Source organism: Hetaerina americana, unplaced genomic scaffold (assembly GCF_022747635.1).
Source record: "Hetaerina americana unplaced genomic scaffold, ioHetAmer1.1.p SCAF_5, whole genome shotgun sequence".
Lineage (NCBI taxonomy): Eukaryota > Metazoa > Arthropoda > Insecta > Odonata > Calopterygidae > Hetaerina > Hetaerina americana.
The window spans coordinates 57,224,781-57,248,597 of NW_027287095.1; positions in this window are offsets into that span (position 1 = coordinate 57,224,781).

The following is a 23,817-nucleotide window of genomic DNA, read 5'->3' on the forward strand; positions in this document are numbered from 1 at the left end:
CATGATACGATTGCTTAAATTGGAAATCGAGTTATCCAAAGGCATCATCCAGGTTTGTAACCAGTCAACTCCCAATATTTTAGCATTGTATATTACCCACTAGGTTACCAAACCGTTGAGTAGAGGATATACAATGGAAAAGGCATTAAGAAAATGAAATATTATATAGAAGATATATAGTATTATTATATAGAAGTCTACCGTTTAAAATAGGTTTAGGACGGATACCAACTTGACACCTTAGCTACATCTAACAGGAAAAACCCCAACACTTTACATCACATGAATCTGTTCTTAAATTCCGAGCATATCCCTTATTTCGTTCAATACGCCTATCTAATTCCTCCCCCTCTCAAGTCTGTCAAACGATCTCCCCTCTACGACAGCCTTTCACCCTTTCGAAATAAGTACTCTGTATCCGCTGTCACTGCCTCCTACAGATTTCTCCAAATAATCCTCTCTCCCTCCCTACCATGTAAAGAACCACTTCATTTATTTTCTCTTTCCATCCCTATACGCACACGCATTTCATAATTTTTCAATCTACGCCTAATTTAATTCAATGACCTATTTCCCGCGCTGTTCAAACAACGCTCTATATCAAGATTTTTCCTGATATTTTCTTGGGATACTAACTCAACGTCCCTTTCATCTAATCTCGTCTCTCGTGAAAGCTGCTATGCCTGCCACAATACTTCTCCCGATATATCCTCTACTTTGACCAATTTGGTACAAAACACTATTAATATATGTATATTTTTCAAACTGCTCTAGTTTTCGCACTCCAATTTAACTTATCCTCATTTATAAATTGTTTACCTTAACCTTCTTCCTTCTCGAAATCCTGATTACCTTTATTTTGTTTACAATGATTCTACATACAATTTACACTGATATTTTTATGCGCTCATAAATTATTGTAATAAACGGAGCTGTAAAGGAAAACTCGTTTTCAAATATTAATTGATGGTGATGATGCAATAACAATTTGGATAATTAATATATTTAAGGAAATTCCAGAAATTAAGCTTATTCCACCGAAAACTGATCATGAAAAACCATGGCATTACTTAAGAAACAAACAATTAGTTGAAATGGCATTCTAAGATTCCTATTTTTGAGGTAGAAAAACATCTACACCATGGATTATCTATCCAATCCCCAAAATTCTGTAGGCAAATTCATTCTCATATTTTTTGCAAAACAAGCAAAAAAGAGAGCAATTAGTTTCCTTGTGGAATTTTAAGTCAAATAGGAAATTGGATGACCTTATGTCTTGAGAATTAAAAATATACTGGTTTCAGGCTTAAAATGCCTGTTTATTTTGTTTTCACATTAACATCTAATGGCGTTAAATTTTCCCACTCCATCAATTAACAACTATAATAATGCCACAGCGTATATCAATCATCAACTAGGAAAACATATGCTCACTCATTCTCCTCTCCTCAAGTAGGGATTGGTAAGGAACAAATCTCAAGTTGAGCGCCCATATCTACTGACGCTTATCTCAAGGAGCACGCATGTGGGCTCGTTCCCATTCTCCTCTGATTGAAGTGTTAGCTCATCAGATAGTCCTGCCCCCACTGCATCCTCGCTTCAAAGCGCATCAACCGCTTCGGTCTTTAGGCTGGAGTACTACGTGTGAATGACTCTAGGATCGCTTTAACGCCAAGTCAATCAAGATTCGAAGACCGCAACGCAACCAGAGCACTACCTAAGCGCGTCGAAGCGTCCTAGGGCCCATTGGACCATGTCCACCTATAAATTTAGTGAGGATTATTGTCGTTAATACGCGGTGAAATCCGTTCCACCACTTTTAGTCACACCGTAGTTGTCAGCAAACTAGACCCCGGGCGTCACTGGGTGCTATTGCAATTAACGGAGACGAAGGATATCGCATCTTGGAAAATTCAATTCTGGGAGAGTAAACAATCAAGATCCTAGAAGTTATTCATGTATGCAATATTCTCCGTAAACTACTTAAAGTTTGGGTTCTAGAACTATCTTTGACAAGGTATATCGTAAATAATACGAGAATTTGCTCATTGTTTGTTTAAGGGCTTAATAGGGCTTTTACACATACATGCATCTGCAAGCATAGTAGTACCCTTCCTGTTGGACTAAGCAGCTGCATTATATGTGCATGCGTAAAAAAGGAAAAATGTCTTTTTTTTACTAGGTTAAACAGTACTTTAACACCTCATTTGGGTTAAGAATTGTCACGCTTCGGTGATGGTGAATTGGGCGAAGTCAAGACTGGGGGTGATGCAGAGGGGCACGGAATAGATAGGAACATTAAAATTTTAAAAAGCATAACTATGCATGATCATTCACAAAAAATAAGAGGAAATGGATGATTTTCAAGATATAAAACGTATTAATTGATTAAATGTCAAATGTTAAAGAAGGGAAGGAGAAGGTAAAATGAGATTGGAATGACGAGGAGAGGATTTATTAATAGAATAATGAAAGAATGCTATTGAGCAATTGAAATCATACTAAAAGATACATACATGGTACGGAAGATATTTAATCAATTGGCAAATTTTTCCAGCGTACTTAAAAATATTTTAAAGTTTCAAAATGGTTTCGTGTGAAATAACCTAGCATAAATACATTTAGAGACAACGGAGAAGGAACTTTGAAGATGTACGTATAAAATAGCTACTATATCTATAAACGTCAAGAAGAAGAGTATTTTTGTACTTCTTTACCCCTGGATATTTGACGCTGAAAATTAAAAAAAAAGTTCCTCTAAATGAGCATTAATAGTTCAACAAAGAACATATTGTACTTACGTACAATCCAAAATTTATAATTTTGACCGTTACCTATATTCATTATAATATTTAATTGAAACTGTTGCATCAGCTTGCTTAAAAAGAGTGATCGGAAACTTTCCTCTTAGGTACCATAAAAAAATTTACTATCTGGTTTTCTGCGTTTTCCGGAACTTTGTTGGTTATGATTTTTTAAATATCATTTATTTGCTTAAATTGATACGTTTGTCGCCTTTGCATCGACTGTTGTTTGTGGACGAACCGATCCGGAAGAATATTATTGGATAATAAAACGGAACGTACGGTTGATCCTAACCCCGGCCCCGCAAATACTTCAGTTGGTATTTACCTAACACATTTATGTGGTGACACAATAATCTACCGATACTTTTCCACTCGGAATTTTAAAGAATACCGGACTGATGAAAGCAATATATGTCAAGTTACTGCTACTCACTCAACGAGATCACCATCTAAGTAGCCATTGATCACATTTCATTCGTGCAAAAGATATTGTCAGTGGCTAACAGGTATTGCGTAGCCGAACGTTAGTTAGCTGTCAGTGGATGCCCGGCATGGTGCACCAGGTTTTAAAGTATTAATAAGAAGTACCATGTGAACACCATAGAAAAAAATTACTCCAAAACCATGGAAGTGAAAGTTAGAAACATAACTAAATTTGGCAAAAAGAATTAGATAAAGTCCAGAGAAAATCCGCTAGATTTGTTAAAAATTGTTATGATAAAAACACAAGTGTGACAGGTCTCTTAGGGGATTTAGGCTGGGAACCACTTGAAGTGCGGAGAGAACAAGCAAGGCTTAGACTTTTACAAAGGTTCAGAACAAACGAGTTTAAATATGACACTGAAGGAATTATAATGGCCCCACACTACTTAGGTAGATCAGACCACAAAGATAAACTAAGGGAGATAGATTCCAAGACAGATAGGTACAAATACTCATTCTTTCCCCGAACAATCAGTAATCATAATAGCAAGAAACCGAAGTCACTTTAGAAATATTAAAAACGTTGAATTTACAAGTCGGAACAAAATTAAACACTATAGAGATGTTAGGTATACTTTCAGGTGCATGTGTATGTTAGTTGGTAGTTTGAGTGTTTGCATGTGTGTGGGGTGTAAGTGTTCATGCATGAATGTATGCCATGTTTTTTTTTATATATGATTTTGTCGTTATTGCATGCGATTTTTTTTTTATTATTTTTCTTTTCTAAATTATGGGTGGTGTCCTAGCACCCCCCGCCACACGCCCTTGCGGCGGCTTGCGGGGTATTGAGTAGATGTAGATGTAGATGCATTCGACATCTCTATGTACACAAAACTGGCGTTTCAACAACGGTGTGGTTCAACACCCAAAACGGTGATTCAACTGCTTAGAAATAAATCCGTTTGTTTTTAACTTCGATCGGTACCTCATGTGTTGCTTAAAGCTGCGATCCTAAGATCGATACTTTGGACTGTAATTAGCTAACATTTTTTGTCAAATAACATGTTGCGTATTTTACTTTTTTCAGATTTCATTAAACATCGTTTTCTGCAAGTTTGGTCCGTAATAGGCGGTATAACTACTACCTTAGTACAAAAATGTAATTAGCGAAGCTTTTACACCGTGTCATTTATTGTGTTCATTCTTTCCTAATTTATTAATTCTTTCATATCCTACGATGCTATTTCAGGCAATGCTTTTTCATAAAACTTAATCTGCATCAATAATCTCCTTAATGGGAAGGCTTAGTATCTGTTGCGTTCAGTTCATTAAATGAAGCTTAATTTCGGCGAGCGTAATCAAAAAACAAGGCGCTATAATGAAACAATATTTTAAAAGTAACGGCCTTTGGCGCACAAGAACACTGTACTGTTTAAACGGTGGCCTTAATAAAATCAGGATGCTTCTGTATAATTATGCGGTGGCAGTCCTAAAAAAGCTAAAAAACAGATAGTAAATTTAAAATATTTGAGGTTTACAAAATATGAATAACTATTTCCAAGATACAACAAAAAACTGAAAATTTTTGTCCCAGGGGAGGATAACTACGAAATTATAATGAAATAAAATGATATCCAATGCTGCAATTCCAATCTTAGAACGGAACGTGCTCCATATTGATTAAGAAATACCTAAAAATCATTCTTCAAACAATAAAAACTTATCGACATTTTCGTGAAACCTTCTGTAAAAATTTCGTCAGGCAGCCGTGAGCTTTCTTACAAATGCCGACTGTTTCAAATGATGATCGGGAATTCTGAGGGCCTATTCGCAACCGTATTTCATTTTTACCACTTAATAACAAAATATTGATGGGAATAGCACTGTGCGTACGGTAAGTACGGCATGAACCAAGTACGGGCGCACATTGTGAGAAAATTGATAATTGAATTTCTAAACAATGTGAGGAGGCTGTTTTTTTGTATTGAATAATCACCGCACACTCTCGTGTTTCCATCTGCGTAGGTTTTCGGGCCGAAAAAAGTGAAATGAAGTCACCCGGGCGCTGACCTGCGAAAAATTTCCGCTTAATGTCGAGGAAATGTGAACACCACGAGATACTACAACAGATGTACCTCCTACCACAGGATCGGCTGAGTGTAAAGGGTTGCTGTGAGCGAAACACAGTGGCGACGGCAGATTAACCACGACGGTGTCATGTGAATGCGAATCAACCTCACTTTGCAGTCCAATGCACCACGTTTGGGTGCTCAAGCACGGTGAAGTACCGTGATGTGTTAAAATAGGGCATGCGTACACTAATCAAACGTAATTTGAAGGGATGGTTCACGTATTTGATAAGTTCTAATCACATACCCTCTACAGATTTATGGAACATTAAATTAACTAAATAAATATAAGCATATTACCCATTCGTTTAAGTGTTACACTAACTGACTGGTTTACATGAACAAAGTTCGAATTGACAAGGACAATTACGAATCCATATGGTTATTTCAGAAAAATAGCTTAGGATTTCCAAAATGCAAAAGCTCGTTCAATTGAAGTTATTTTCTATTTCAATCTTTTCGGACCTTTCAATGGTATGATGAAATATTCTTGATCCAGGCGGGGTGTAGATGAATGTTTAAAAAGTCTATTGTATTGGTATTTGTCCGTCCGGAATGTGAGGAATGCAAACCTACCTCACTTTCCTACCAAACGTCCTTGCGACGGCTTGCGGAGTATTCTGTGGATGTAGATGTAGAGCATCACATAATTGTAGCCACAAATACAAGGACAAAAACTGCAGAAATGATTTATTTTCATAGGTATAATTGTTTTTCAGGAGGTACTATCGAGTACTTTGTGAAAGGCACGCGCTCTCATACGAGCACCGAAATGAAAACAAACATTTATTTCGCAACCTTATTTCCATTATTAATCCCTTTTTTTACATTAAATCCACGGTATGCGATCGCCGGGCTTAGTCAACTATGCTGGACAGGAAAAAACTGTGAAAATATATGAAGAATGAATAAACAAAAATGTACTGAGAGACAAAAGAGAGGGGAAACCAAACACTCGGAAGAGATTTCCCGGGGTCGTCATTTCCCGTCGGCCAACGCAACGCCCCAGGCCCTGCCCGGCTCACTCTCCGTCCACCCCATGTGGGAACGTGTCACGAAGGCCCTAGGTGTAGCTCCATCCCGCGAAAGCGATCCCTCGCCACCCCGGGCGGTCTACCTCCATCCGCCGGCTCCCCACCATTCACGCAGCCTTTCACATCCCTCCCCGTACGAGCCACCACCCAAACAAAGCCCCAACCAAGCCTTCCCTCCACCCCGGGTCTCTCAATCTCCATCACTCCCTCCACAACCCTCCGCCTCCCAACTCAGAGCCGCCACCCTTAAACCAAACGAGGCTAGCTCCCCCATATGCCGATCCCTTATCGCTCTCTACGTTCTCATTCCAAGCGTGTTTTCATTCGCTCATCGACCTCACCCCCCGCACGTTATTCCTAACTCCTCAATACCCGCGCCTCCACCTCCATGGTTTAACATCCCTTTCCCTCTGACCTCTTACGCACTCCCGAGCTTCACATGGCTCATCACTACGTTTGAGCTACCTCTCCTCAATGCCTTGTCACCCGGAAGACCTGTCATAATGTATGCAACATATGTAGTTCTTTCGTGGCTGAAAATTATATTAACACAAATAATGGTCGAGAAAGAGAGAGTTGGGGCGCACATAACCACGTTAAAGCGGGCTCTTTGGTAGGAAATTTGAGAAAAATGTCGAAACCAAAATAATGGTAGTACCTAGAAGGAAAAGAAGAAGGCATAAATAAAAAAGTGAATTAACAAAATAAAAATCTCAGGCACACTATTTATGAAGAATAAAATGATGAAGTGGGTCATTGAAGTTTACCTCCATGGTAAAAACAAAGGTTACCTCGATCATAAAAAAATAGGAAAAAAGTATTTTAAGTGAAACGGGCGTGACTGCGTGAGGGCCTACGCAAGTAAATAGAATTTTCATTCCATTAATGAATATGACATCAGAATTGTTTTCTCATTGTCATAAGCTTACTAAGGCATTTTATAATATTATGATGAAAGACACTTATACTGGAAAGAAGTAAAAATATGAACAAATAGTTGTTTAGTCTAAAACTTGATTCACTCCTGGTAGAGAATCTCTAAAATTATTTTAAATAAATTAAATTCAAGTAAGATCTGGTGCTTTCCCGGCGAATTTGCTTCATGAAGTTTTCTCGGGTCTTCCACTGGGTCAGGGGTTCCATGTTGGCCGACGTCGTAGTAGTAGTTTTGAGGGGAGGCGACTGACAGCTGAGATCATTTGCGCCTTAGGGGATGGACAGGAAAGGATGAAGGGTGGAGAGAAACCCGGCGTCGGCATTAGCCTACTCTTTACGAAAGGCGCCGAGGGGTCCGCAGTTTAACTTTACATCCGACGGACGGCGTACTCACTCAAAGTACCCTCCACAAAGCAACTGAAGTAGGGATCGAGATACCTCTGAAAAATATTCAACACCGCTGGGATTTGAACCCGCGCCCTCTGGGTGGGAAGCCAGTACATTAGCCCCCGCGCCATCTCGATCCCCTTGGCCGACGTTTCGATACCCGACTCGTGCGTCGTCGATCGTAATCTGCCCTGAGGACGATGCAAGAGTCGGGCATCGAAACGTCGGCCAACATGGAACCCCTCACCCGGTGGAAGACCCGAGAAAACTTCATAAAGTTCGTTTGTACCAATTTCTTTTTTTAAATCTGGCAAATGGTTAACGCGTAAAATTTGAATTATTGTTTTAAAAATACAAATACGCCAAGAAGAATGAGAGTGAAAAGGACAGTTTCGATGCTCATGCTTAGAGTGAATCCTGGGAGTTTGAGCGTCTCCTCCATAATCGTACAAAATATAATGCTCTCTAGAGTGCCATCAATTTCTCAGAAATAATTGTCGGAAGCAACTCCATTTTAAGTCATTACGTCCATAGAAGCAGAGAAACCTCATCACTAGCTCTCAACCATTTATTTGTTGCGTGATCAATTAATTAAATTAATATTGCCCTGGCGATGGGAAAAAATATGAAAAATGGAAACAACCTCTTCGATCTTCTCCTTAACGGTGAAATCGGTGGATGTGCCACCAAATTATTCATGAAAACAAGTGTCGTTTTTGTGTCATTGACAAGCTTATGAAAATATTTAAGTTCGAATTCGTGATCGTTTTGTAAATTAAACGCTGCCCATATTCTTCGTAAAGGGTAGAAAACATTTCGTCCAGTGCGAGATTGTCGTTTACCACTTCATTGTTTCTATTTAAAAAAATAAAGGTGTGTCAGTTAACACTGAATGCTAGCTTTATAAATAAAAAGAATGGTCCACCATTAGAACACTCTTGCCAGCGTAAATCATTCCTCAGCTATACTATGTTATATGATATAACTTAGCAAATATCTAGCCACACTCGTATGACTTGTAGACCCAATCAATATTATTTCGGGTTGCTCGAGAGAGAGATAGGTTAGGAAACGAGGCGTCATCGACTTCGATCTTAATAAAGAAATAACTACTGTCTTTACTCCAAAAATTCCTTTATTCTTGTTTATTACATACTATTTCATGTTCCATTTTATTTTTATATCCTTTTTTCAGTCAATCAAAAATAAGTTCAACTGATTCTCGCAACACTATTATCCCCCTCAGGAATTGCATAATTCACTTATGATTCATAAAGAGGTAAAAACATTCCGAATATATCCCAGAGAATCACAGAGGTCAGTATGCTGTTTCTCTTACGTGGTGCGCAAACACACTTGGTGTGGTAAATGGTCGAAGTTTTTATCAAATTTCAAAGCTCATTTTCAGAATAATTCGAAATCGACACCCAAACTGAAAAACATATCAATATTGTTAATGATGAAGAGAGAGAAGAATGTAGAAGCGGGCCGTTAAGTAATTGGTTAGAAATCCTATGGAGGCAGGAAAGGTGGATGAAGGGGGTATTGACCGGTAGCGGGATGTTGAAGACTAATTGAGGGGAGAATGTTAGACAGACGAGGAAAGGGAAGGAATAGGATAGGGATGTTGGACGGGATGAAGGGAGGAAGAAAGTACTCAGAGCTGAAGAGGGACCTGATGTAGAGTAGGATGTTGTGTTTTGCTAGGGGTCACAAATTATTTAATTAGTAATTATGTCCATACAAAAACCTACCTTAAGCGGTTGATTACCTAATAATAATAATAAATAAATTGCCGTGTAGCCGTTTTTATGATAAACCTTCACCAGATAAATTTACCCGAGAAACTCTTCTAGAAATAATGGAATATACTACTCATATTTCTAATACAAGGTGAGGTGCGAGAAATGACACTGTGATGACGAAATTAGCCGAAAGAAAGCTAGTGCCGATGGCAGCTTTAACTCAGCCCTTCTGTTAGAATACACACGAGGAAGCATTTATGAAGTGAAACTGCATGTTACATCTCACATGAGTAACAGCAAAGTATTCTGAGAAATAATGTCAGCAAACACAATATGGAGAATCCACCTCAATGCAATATTTTTAAATTGCGCCTACAGCATGTACGAGAAGAATTTACTCGTTCACTCTGGGTTTAATCGTAATTTCTTTTATTGTAATTACTTTCTTCGCTCTTTAGCTGCCTACCACTGTCAACCTCCTTTTCGTACCACCCTCAGTCCCTTTCCGTGTATCCACATAGACCCTCCTGTCTACCCTCCCCTGTAATTTTGTCCTAAATTGTTCTGTGGCCCTCTAGTCCCTTAAGGGCTGGCCCGAGAATAACGCGGCCTCTTCTCCCTTGTTCTCCTCCTTCCCTTGTCTCTCATTGATCTTGTCTCACCACCTCGCTCACCTCCCTACTGATAGTCCTCCGACGCACTCATCACCTCTTACCCGTCCCAATTTCACCTATTGCCATCCACTTATAATCCTCACTTCCTTTCCCCTTATATGGCTCCCTCCGCTCTTCAATCCTGGATAATTGCTTACTGCTGCCTCTTAAATTACCGAAATTGTCACATCCACCGAATAAAAAAACTTTCTCGAGGCATTATAACATCTTTTTCGACTTTCTCCATTTCTTAAAATGGTTTAGTCTCTCCTTCAGCTGTTTTCTACGGAACTTTGGCGGCTGTGTTCATAACTAATGAGTCGTATTCCACGATAATTACATTTCATTTTTAAAAATAACTATCAAAATTCCATACAGGAATATCATCTTTGATATCTAATCAATTTCTAGTGAACATTATAACCTATTTTGCACTGGCCAGGCATCTCCTGGGAACAGGTGCCATCTAATGCCCTACGTGACACCCAGAATGCCAATGCTCATTCGCCAACATTTAAGAACCATTTTATCTTTTGATAAACTCAAAGAACAGTGCGAGGATCTGCAATAATTCCTTTAGCGGAGTCATATGGTAACGTAAATTTTACTTTTCAATTTACATAGTAAATATCATTCACCTCAACTGGTATTCTGAACCGGATCCCCAATTTCAGATTTTGAGATTATCAGCATAGAGGAAGAAATTCTGGATGAATAAAGACGGCTAGGTAGTATAATTGTTTAAAGTCTTAGGCCTTAAATTGAGGGTTCTGGAACCCTCAACTTCGAGTCCCATTGAAGGAAAATTATATTTACCATTCGAATTTTCTGCATTTTTATTTTTATATTTTACGAGAGCGGTCTAAGTTGCTCAAAAATAATAAAACTTAAACTCTCAAAAGCTTTATTTAATATTTTATATCTTGTATAAATCAAATATTATTATGTCTTAATAGGAGTTAGGCAGTAAAGGAGAAACACCGTGACAGAGATTACAGAAGAACTATGATAAGATGGCAAGCTGCATGGGAGCGGAGCAGAGGCACTAATAATTGGGCAATTAAAGTGTTTAATTGAGATCGTTTACATTATATCTCCACTCCAAATCTACTGGAGATAAAATGAGCTAAATACGTTTGGTTAAGTACCACCTGTAGCCGCGTTGATTAACATGAATAAAAAATGGCTCCAGCTAATAGACTTATCCTTTTTATGGTGATATCTCAAGCAAATAAATCACCTGAGAAAAAAAAACTCATAGGTCCATTTTAGAAATAATTGAGCCCTTCTTCGAAGATAAAATACACTGCTTGAAAGAATAAGGGTCTTTAAGGAAACCACTTTCGCTTCCCCCCCAGGGATAAACGTGATCCTTGGAAGACAAGGAAGTACTTGTTTTATTTCACTGCGTCACGTCAACTTATTTCAAGAATCATGTGACCAATTTATGATAATTGGTACATATTTCTTAAGGAAGTGAAGTCAGTAACTCACTAACAATTTAAAATATTTAGGTGTGTTTACGAGGCTAAGCGTGAAAAACCATATTCGACCCCAGGAAGGGTAACTGGGCGCACTTCGAAGTTATACTGAAATATATTGAGAAAATGGATATTTTAGTGAAACACGGTCGAAATTTTGTAAACCAAGATTTTTTCTAATTCCCTCAAACGGTGCATCAGAAGAGTCTCAATGAAAACTTAACTTCGAATGGGCTTTTAATACGAAAGAAAAGCAAAATATTCTGATATCTTGCATTCAAATAAGACATAAAACATCAATTTATACATAAGTAAAAATGACATATTGAGATTTGCATTGAAAAACAGTTTTCTATGCAAACATTTCAAAATGTAAAAATAATTGTCCTGGATGGGGGTTCACACCCTGATCTCTCAATGTCCGACCTAGTGCTTTAGCTCGTAAAGCTACCGATGGTTCATTTTACCTTTGGTAATTAGGGGCTTTACATGAACAAGATGTTATGATGACATACCGTGCCTACAATGCCCTAGGTATTAGTAGTCCAGTGCGTTGCGCCACAGTCCATGAGGCAAAAGCAAACGTTTAAAAACTATAGTTTTTGCCTTTGATAAATCCAAAGAAAATAAGTGAGATACTACGGCAGTAACTTTTTATATAGTCGTCCTAAAATTGTAATATAAAAAAGTTCAAAATGTATCAATGACTCATCTTCACCGGGAATTCGAGCTCGGATCCCGCGATGTATACACGATTGCTTTAGCCAGTTATATTACTGAGGTGAACGGTTAAACTCGAATAATATACATATAACACTAGCGAATAATCTAAATAACTCATTTAAACAGTGTCCTAACTACTATATAGTATTAAAGTAATATATTATATATAGCTCCGGATATAACAAATTTTATAGAACAAGAAAACAATCGTCTAGTTATGCATTATACTCTCCAAGCTTTTTGTATCAAGTGTCCCGCATTGAAAAATAGAAAATCATTTAAAATTCTAATTTATGTCTCTTTGATGACGTCCATATACTTGTTTTCCATGTGAAAGTATAACTGATCCATTGCTACATTACCAATACAATGATGGGAAATTTGTACCTTCTCCGAACCAATTTATCATGGCTGTTTTTAGGTGGCCCACTTCCATTATTTATCTTGTGTTTCATCGATTCGTCCACACCTCCCTATCTCACTTTGTTATTCCTCTGTTCCTCCATCTCCATGTCTTCTTTTGCCCTCATCTCTTCACCGTTTGCGCGAGCCGACACTGCCTACAGCCAAGCCATCTCATCCATCTACGACCCTTTCATTAATCCGAGAGCACTCCGGGGGGAGGTGCGAGGAATCCTCAATGATCTCCCGCACTCCTCGACCGCGCTCCTCTCCCGGTTTCCTCCCCTTCCTCCGCCGTCCCATCCCACCCCTCCCGCAATACAGTTCCAAACTCCGTCGACACCGCTGTCCATTATTCAGTCCATCCACACCTACACGAAGGGTTTGCCATCCGGACCAAAAGGGGGAATAGGGGTTAAGCGGCGGGTTGCGACAACAAAATTGGTTTTTGCTAAGGGTGGGATCGAAGAGAAAAAAACGATTGGGGTGGCATAAAAAAGGTGGGAGTTCAACAGAGTAGCCAGAGAATTTTTAGAGTGGGACAGGGAACTACTGCCCAAGAAACTACAGGAATTCGGTCAAGGGATGAGATGGAAGAAAGTCACTAATGATGACACAAATGGTCATAGTTTTATGAGACATAAATTATCCCCTGATGGATATACCTGTATTTGGCATAGTACCAGAGTAACTGGATGCTGAACCTACGTTTTTTCTTGAATCTACGAGTATCATATGAATAATTTAAGATCTTCCAAATGGTCTCCGGATACTTTAAATGAAAAATATCCGAATAATTTTCTAACAGAGCATTTCATCAATTTTGACAATTAATTCACGTCAGTTTCAGCGCCTTTTTATTGGAAGTGTATGCAAAATCGGAAAGTAGGAAGAAAAAGTAATGAGCAAGGGTGAAAACGTGACATAAAATTTTAAATATAATCCAAAGAATGCATATTTTAGTTTTACCCAGGGATAAGTACCAACTTGCTGGGGAGATGAATCTTCTACCCTTCTCACAAAATGTCCTCTCACGCGGCTAATTTCTGTATCTCTGTCCTCCGCGACCGACCATATAATTCCTCGTCCAATCCACATGCGATCAAAGTTGGCGACTCTGAGCCAAACTCTTGGAAATAACTCAATTAAAATTCCACTTAACATTTGGCTAATAAACTGGGAAGCCGACAAGGTATAAATGCTGTGTACTAAAAACGATCGTTAATTTATATATTAAAAATACGTCACAAAAAATTCACTCTAAGAGACAATACTCGTACTTTTGAAAAATGTCAGCAACTGAACTGACAGACCGAAAAGTGTATGATGAAGTTGATGCAAACTTCTCGACAATGTGTGAGAGGATCAAAATTTTTTCGACAATGCCCAACCAGACTTCTTCCTTTTCCTCCGCCTTCAATCCGTGCTACAAGGACGTCACCATGGCTCGGTGGAAGCGTTACAACAGACCATGACGAGGGAGCTTATCAGTATCTCGGGCTCCGCCTTCGAGGATGCGTACGAGGCGTGGAAGACCCGCTGGCAACGGTGCGTGGACCCACAAGGGAGCTACTTCGAAGACCTTTGAGTGAATTTTGGCAATACATTTTTTTAGGCGACTTAGTCCTCCTACTTTTGGGAAAGACCTTGTACACATATATGAAACCGTACTCTCGAAGGTGAGGATTGAATGCAAAACATTTTAATTGAAGCATATATATTTAAACATATGTATACATATTAACCCTCGTCGGACTACAACCTTGACGTGGTGGAAGGGCTTGTGCGTTCCGATAACCCCTAGAGCTGTGCTGGCGGGAGTAATAATAATTGCTCCTGGCAGGATCACCCATGCCAGATAGGTCGAAGGTTAGGAGCCAGACGAAAGGTAGTCCACGCAGCGTCTGTTCCCCAGTGAGGCGGCTGCAATGGCGTCTGACCCCAGTGGGGCGGCCAGTAAGTGATGGTGTCACGTTAAAAACACTATTGAGGAAGGCAACGGGAAACCACCTCAATTATCATTCCCAAGATTTAAATGATGGGCAAAACAGAGATTATGAGTCCTGGCAACTACGGGGCTCGGCCCAATCGGCCGTGTGTCGTGCCCGGCAGCGGGGGAGGCAAGGCTTCCGCGGTCATCATCCCACGCAAGGGAAACCCTCGCAAGGGAAATCCTGCAGCAGCAGGACAGAAGACGCAGGAGAAGAAGACAACATTAGTTAGAATAGGAACGTGGAATGTTAGGACAATGATGAGGACAGGGAAATTGGAGAATGTTAAGCGAGAGATGGAAAGGGGAAAGATAGATATTTTAGGTCTATGCGAGGTGAGATGGAAGGATAGCGGGGATTACTGGAGTGATAAATCTAGAATAATATACAGCGGCGGGGAAGAGAGCCAACGAGGGGTTGCTATAGTATTAAATGAAGAGGTTGGAAGAAGCGTAGTCAACATAGAGCAGGTAACGGATAGAATACTACTGGTGGTGATAAAAGCAGAACCGACGAACTTAGTTATTATTCAGGTATACATGCCACCAAGCATGAAGGAAGAAGAGGTCGATAGGATATACGATCACTTAGAGGACGTAATCGCGTGTGTTCCTGCAGGGAAACATTTGATAGTGATGGGGGATTGGAATGCGACGGTAGGCGAAGGAAGAGATGGTGACAAGTTCGGGGACTACGGTTTAGGCCCGAGGAATTACCGCGGGGAGAAAGCAGTTGAGTTCTGCAGGAGACAGGGGCTAGTCATCACCAACACTTGGTTTAGATACCACAAAAGACGCAGGTATACATGGAAAATGCCAAGTGACTCAGAAAGGTAATCATATCAGCAATCGTATTTTGCATTTTGGTGTCACAGGCGACTATAATACTAACGTGTTTTTAATTCTCCAGCGGTCTATACAAAATCAGGGCGCCCTCCATTCTAATGAAAAAATGTTATTCTGTGGCAGCCTAAATAATAGGATTTCTGTTTTCCTGTTACTATTTAATTCCATTAATCGATTAAAAAAATACCTAATGGGGACATAGTTAAAATCATGCAGTCGGATGTATCCATATTTCCAGCTCTTCACATAAAAATTGAAAAAAAAATCATAAATGTAGATAAAAAAAGGGAACTTAAATAAATCACAAAATTGAAGATTCAAAAATGCAATGCGTTCTTGCTTCTATGTACGTATCCTTCCGGGAAAATATAGTAGGAGTTATTGCATGCATATGTGATTAAAAAATGGAATATTGGAAAAAGTAACGATTGATTTTTTATATTTCAATTCCTTTTATGTCCGTATTCTACTCAGTGGAATAAAAAAAACAGCGAGAACAAGAAAATAAATAAAATATCTTGCACGAAAGACATCGAAAGCTCAAATGTAAGTCTAAGATCCAGATAGTGTACATATTCCACCTCAAATAACTGTTATTTTTAGCATGGCGCACTCAATAATTCAAGGTCTTACGGAAGAGTGGATTAACAGATCTCGGGGTCATTTCGACTGCGGTGACCACGTTGGCAGTGCTTTCCTCTTCTCCATCGATATGCTGTAGAATTACGAGAAATAAATAGGAGTAAAGTTATGCCAACGAATATCGCGTTCGTTCTGATGAATAATGCTAAAAATATGTGAAAAGTGAAAATCATTCATACAACCATCATTTACAAGCACCCACTATTTGCAATTTCAATCTGTATAATATTTCAGTGGTTAAGATAATATCTATTGTTACGTTTGGAAAAGAGAGGGTTACTTAATATGAGTTTGCTTCATATGCTGGCAAAACAAAAAAAATCTGTTATTAAAACAGATGTAAAAAGGTAATAAGGAATAATCAAAGAAATGGTGATTTTATATCTAAGATTGCGAAGAGGAAGAATAAAGATTCAGTTAGTCTCCCATAATTCTTTGCCCATGTATATTGAAGTTTTTGAGAGATTGTTTAAATAAATACTTAATCACCAAATAACATTCCTTTGCTCTTAATTTTTATTAAAAACGAAATAATATTTTGATGCTAACTAGAGGCACATTATATTTTACACCATTGTATATTTGTGAAATAATACTTTTAATTTTAATCCTCAATTGGAATAAAATGTTATTTTCATCCTGGTTTCACTCCCCATGCCATACAGGGAAGGTAAGCCTCCGACTTTATTCACAAAAAGCAAATGCACTAGCTTACCGTTTCCATGCGGTACAAATTGGATTAGACTTTTCACACCACTTTTCCTTAAATCTACGTTAAATGACTACAAGATTTGTAGCTGAAATCTCAAATAAAACTGCGAAGTTCAGTTCTCTTTTTTTCACTTTAAACGACAAGTCAAAATTAAGGACTTCAATGAAAAATATTTAGAGTTATCAGGCAACCACTGATTCTAACGCAGCAGACATAAAAGGCTCGATATATCATAGTGGTCAACGCTACTAAAAATTATCCAAGCCATGATAAAATTTACATAATATATAACATTTTCTTGAGTTTTAAGCAATATTTGCGATTTTTACTAAGAATTTTGCATAGGTCTTCATGTAGTTCATCGATGTCACATTAAATACGTGTACTTGGGCATCGAAAAATAAAAAAAAGCCTTGAAAATTCATCGCCAAACCTTAAACTCTTAACATATATCACTCTCAAGCTGAAACGCAAAATGTGAATCACCCTGGGTTTAAATAATACATCAGTTTTCAAGTTCCCGCCTTCCTAGAGGACCACCGTTTACCTAAACGTCCTATCTCGCTGATCAACACTCCGTAGCCTACGCCTATCTTATCAGTGCACTCACTTCCCATGCTCTCCAATGAGTCCGGTACGTCCTCCGACCACACACTCCGAGAATCGCTTATATCAAGCCCCACAATCCATTCTATGTGCCCCTTCGCTCACAGCTCCAGCTAATCCCCCACTCCTTTAAAACCTTCCGCACACACGAGCGAACCCCAATTGATGAGGTTCACGAGGTTCAAGTTTCTCGATGCGAGTTGTGGGTTGCACCGGGAGCCACCTGGGGCTTTATGTGTATACAAAACGCAGACGACGAAGGTGACATAAATTTAGTGGAGGGAAATGGGAGGGGATCGGATGGTGAATATAGACGGGTAACCTAGGTTTAATATGAACTGGAGCGATGGGCGATTCGAAAAGTGAGGTCTCCTAGTTTTTTTTCATGAAAAATCAAATTTCTTCTCAACTTTGTGTTCTTCGTAGGAGAGACTGAGCATTTAATTATTTTTCTACATAGTCGCCTTGACGATCAACCAGCTTTTTAACATCGGCGTCGTACCTTTCTCCCGCCACGTCACGAAGCCAACTGACGACTGCTTCTCCGATATAAATCCATCTCCATTTTGTGGAAGTGTACGGCGAGAAGTGTATGGACATCAAAAAACTCCTACATCATTAGCATACAATGTTTGTATGAAAAGTATTGGTAACAATTTTTTCCTGACGTGTGCGTGAAATGCTGAATTCAAACCGACGATTAAGTGTGTGCATGATCGAAAATCGTATTGACAATGATGAGATGACAGTATACACCACTATCAGTAAAAATTTGGCTACCCGAAATATGTTCACTCAACGTGCCCAGAAGGTCTTGATGGACGACCAAAAGACGAGTCGAGAGTCTGCTTGCAAAGATATTCTACGACGGCATCGCGATGATTCCCCAACCCTTTTGCAGTCCCAACTTAGCACCAGCAGACTATTTCAGTTTACCGAAATTGAAATCCTCCCTCAAAAGATACCACCATATGACCCTAAGTGCCATCTAAGAAGCTTGCACACGTACTCTTAAGAACCTACCGGAATCCGTCTACTAGGGAGCCTTTGAGTTGCGGAAAGGCCGCTGGCTACAGTGGTTCGACGCTCAAGGGATTTTATTTGAAGAATTTTGAGGTATCGTAGCAGTATCTGATATAAATCTATTTTTCCCAAGCATTTCCCAATACCTTTTCAAGAAACCATGTACATTTAGAAAAACTCATTACTTAATTAAGGAAAGTAATGAATTCCAAGGTAGATACACAAGCTTTTCCAATACGTATAATAAAATATTACGGAGTCGTAAGAGGAGCCGTAGCATTTGAAGGGGATGCTACGAGAAAAATGCAAGTGTGTCGGTGTACTGAAAACCTAAGACGAATGTCCCTCTGGTCACGAAGAAAGCAATTGAGATGGTGGCCCGTATTAATCAACTTCTCTCGGATCTTGCAGTCTCTGAGGAATCTCCTTCGTCAACAATCGCTTGGGAATTTTTGGTGAAGGGGATTCCTAAGAGACTTCCAGAGATGGCAGATGATTAATACGGGTCTAAGGAAAACTAAAGGATTTTTAGACCGTTAAAGTTAACTCCAGATTACTAACGATACCAAGGGGAATATTATTACGCCCTATGTTCTAAGCATTGATTAGACCACGCGGATTAAATAAGACCAATGCATTTGAAAAATGATAAAAAAGAGCACTCATATTTTTAGGAACAATTTTAGATCTAGAAAAAATAAGCTAAGCAATAGAATTTGTTTTACTAAAACAACTCGTCAACTACCCGCCTTTGCCACGACGAGGGATTCATAGATAAATTAATCATCATTTATCATTGAACTTTGATTGTGTCTTAAAACACCGTTACTCTTAATTTTTGTGGCGTTTCGCAGGGCATGACCGAAAGTTGTATGCTTTACGTAAAAATCAGCAAAGGCTTCCTGTCCTGCTATGTAATTTTGATACGGTCCATAATAACGTAGGTTATCTGTTTGCAAAATTTCGCACCTTTATTATAACCCCTTTGTATTTCCCTATAATGTACATCGGAAAAAATAGTTTTCCATCGCTTCAATGGAAATATTCTTAAGTGTTCTTTTCTCCCTTGCTAAAGAAACCTGAATTGAAGGCAAACAAATGTGTAAAAAAAGGATGTACACAAGAAAGTGGAAAAGTCACGAATCAAGTTTAATGCCATCTATCTTACATAATATTTTGCTACAGAATGGGACGCACGAAGAAATATATAGTAGCCCAAAACATGTATCATCATTCGCAAAAAACTATTAATGGATTCCATCAAAATATTAAACCATTCCCATAATTATTTAGTTCATTTTCATGAAAAGAGTCAAGAACTTAATTCTGAAAGTTTCTTCAATTTAAGCTCTTGAGTCCCTCGACGAAATCTTAGAGAGTCGGCAAATGTGTGATAAAGAGGCAAATATTTTGCAATATCGGTGAATTAACCTGCAATCATTATAAAGGCGTACTGACTAAATATTGCTCAACCTTTCAATCACCTCCTAAATCAATTTTATTCAGGGAATTTACTAAATACATGGGTCTCTCAATTATTCCTTAGAAAATCTAAGAGATGGATCTCGTGGTACCGGGAAAGGTTTTCTTTTAGTGAACTTTATCTCTCAATAGACCGCTTTTAAGTTTCAGCCATATCCATTGCGTGATTTTCTTTTCATAGTCGATTGAACCAACTAACTTTTACAATGAAAAAAATTATTTTCGTGGTGCTAAAAAAACTTATACTTGAAAGACAACAGTGAAATATATCAAGGTTGAGTTAGATGAAGTACATAGCACATCTACTCTTATGTTTGCGAATGTTTACAATGGGGTGAATGAGTTAAAATTTGGCCGTACATCTACAAATGACGAACATCATTCGGGACGTCCAGAGGGAGTCATTTCCTCCGAAACGAAGGAAAAAATTCAGGATACAGTTTTGATTAAGCGACAAGACATAAGTTTGCGAAATAGTTCAAGCCAAAGGTATATCACAAGGTATAATTTTTTCTATTTTGAACGAAAAATTGGATGTGAAAATCATCTCGGTAAAATGGGTGCCGCGTTTGGTCTCAGTAAAGAATGTGTAGAGAGTAATGGTATGGTCGATTTGGGCTGATTTAGTACTATTCCGTCGCAAATTTAATGAGTTTCTGAGTCGATAAATAAGTTTGGACCAAATATGGATGCATCATTACACTCCAGAGAAAAATGAACACTCGAAATCGCATGTTCCTAAAGGCAATCCGAAGAAGGCAAATACGGTTAAATCAGCTGATAATAATTGCCCGCGTATATTGAGATGCACATGGTAGGTGTACGAGGGGGGTCTGAAAAGTTTCCGACCCCAGAAATTTCAGAAAAAATTTCTTTTATCCTTGTTAGGTCGGAAAATTTTCAGACCACCCATGTATATGCGTACACACATATATATGTATATGGTTGTGTATATATATATATATATATATATATATATATATATATATGTACACATATCGTACACTTACAAAAAGAACAAACGATAAATAGAGAGTAGTATGCACCGTTATTACAGCGGTTGTTTCGAGAAATCAAGACAAAACTTCAAAATTAAAAAAAAAATTCCTCCCATCGAGACAATTCACTGGTATATGCACCTGCGGCTACATTTATGAAACTTAAGCTCGAATTATTACATCTACCGTAATAGACAGTAACTTTTACGAACATGAAATAAACGGCTTGGCGAAAAACGTATCGTTTCGAAAAAGGTCATCATCAACTCATGTCTGTTTTCAGCACCTTCTGAAAACCTATTTTTCGGACGCCTTAAGGGGGTAGGAGAAACGCTCGGAGAAGTGAAACGGGCTCAAAGAGATTAAAATAAAAAAATTGCCCAAAATAATTTGTTTTCCAATTTTTTCTTAAGGACTAATTGAAGGACTTACGTTTTTGTGATTTTGGTGTTAAAATTTCCTTTAATTGTGCCGTTGAGCTGCAGTAAAAGTTATATGCTAAAATTATACTACATTTTACTCGAAAAAATAGAATGTATCAAAATATAATATGGAAGACGAATTTTAACACTTATACTACCGATTAATCGTGCACACATTTCAATAGACCTTGTTTTTATGTTGAGATTTATTCATTGAAAAAATAGCAATCAGCTAGATATTGTACGTAGGAAACCATGTATAGTAAGATGACTTCATGTCGACAATATAATTATCCTTATAAGATTTTATTACTTCTATAGTACGTAGGACTTCTTTCCACAACAAAAAACCTCAAAATTGAGGAATAATTTCCATATTTCAATTAAAAAGGTATTTGGAATGAAGATATATATTTGACCTACTTAACTAATACTCTTCCCACATTGGAATTTAATTGTCATTAAACGGAAAAAGTATGCTATACAACTTCTTTACCAACAACACTTCAGGAATAATTTTGAGGCAAGGTAATTTCATTCAAGTTTATGATTCGTCATCTTCACCAGTAACATAGCAGAACACTTTGAGCGGTTAGGAATCAGTAAGTTACATCTAGTCGATTAGGTTTTCTGCAATCTGTTGGGCAATTGAGAAGTGTATTTGCTAATGATTACACATTTATCTTTCAAATTTTTAGGATGATCGACATTGTTTTTACTCTACGGTTGCATTAAAACCCTTTCTTTTCAAGAATTCTGTATTAAAAATATTAATGCTAAATTCCAAAGAAACTGCGGGAGATGCCGCAACAGTAACTTTTAACGGAGTCATCCGCTAATGTGCATTTTAATGCAACAATTTCAGAGCGTAAAAATCATTCGCCTTGACTGGGACTCGAACCCAGATCCCTCAATATCCGGTCGAGTGCTTTAGCCACTTAAGCTACCGAGGCGTCCTCTTAAACTCTGAAATTTTGGGGCTTTTAAAGGAACTAGATGTTATGACGAAATACCGTACATACAATGTCACATGCATTCGTAGTCGTGCGCGAGGCGCCACTGTCCACGAGGTTAAAGCCAACTTTAAACACGTATGGTGTTTTCCCTTTGACAAATTCCAAAGAAACTGCGGGAGATGCCGCAACAGTAACTTTTAACGGAGTCATCCGCTAATGTGCATTTTAATGCAACAATTTCAGAGCGTAAAAATCATTCGCCTTGACTGGGACTCGAACCCAGATCCCTCAATATCCGGTCGAGTGCTTTAGCCACTTAAGCTACCGAGGCGTCCTCTTAAACTCTGAAATTTTGGGGCTTTTAAAGGAACTAGATGTTATGACGAAATACCGTACATACAATGTCACATGCATTCGTAGTCGTGCGCGAGGCGCCACTGTCCACGAGGTTAAAGCCAACTTTAAACACGTATGGTGTTTTCCCTTTGACAAATTCCAAAGAAACTGCGGGAGATGCCGCAACAGTAACTTTTAACGGAGTCATCCGCTAATGTGCATTTTAATGCAACAATTTCAGAGCGTAAAAATCATTCGCCTTGACTGGGACTCGAACCCAGATCCCTCAATATCCGGTCGAGTGCTTTAGCCACTTAAGCTACCGAGGCGTCCTCTTAAACTCTGAAATTTTGGGGCTTTTAAAGGAACTAGATGTTATGACGAAATACCGTACATACAATGTCACATGCATTCGTAGTCGTGCGCGAGGCGCCACTGTCCACGAGGTTAAAGCCAACTTTAAACACGTATGGTGTTTTCCCTTTGACAAATTCCAAAGAAACTGTTGCATTAAAATGCACATTAGCGGATGACTCCGTTAAAAGTTACTGTTGCGGCATCTCCCGCAGTTTCTTTGGAATTTGTCAAAGGGAAAACACCATACGTGTTTAAAGTTGGCTTTAACCTCGTGGACAGTGGCGCCTCGCGCACGACTACGAATGCATGTGACATTGTATGTACGGTATTTCGTCATAACATCTAGTTCCTTTAAAAGCCCCAAAATTTCAGAGTTTAAGAGGACGCCTCGGTAGCTTAAGTGGCTAAAGCACTCGACCGGATATTGAGGGATCTGGGTTCGAGTCCCAGTCAAGGCGAATGATTTTTACGCTCTGAAATTGTTGCATTAAAATGCACATTAGCGGATGACTCCGTTAAAAGTTACTGTTGCGGCATCTCCCGCAGTTTCTTTGGAATTTGTCAAAGGGAAAACACCATACGTGTTTAAAGTTGGCTTTAACCTCGTGGACAGTGGCGCCTCGCGCACGACTACGAATGCATGTGACATTGTATGTACGGTATTTCGTCATAACATCTAGTTCCTTTAAAAGCCCCAAAATTTCAGAGTTTAAGAGGACGCCTCGGT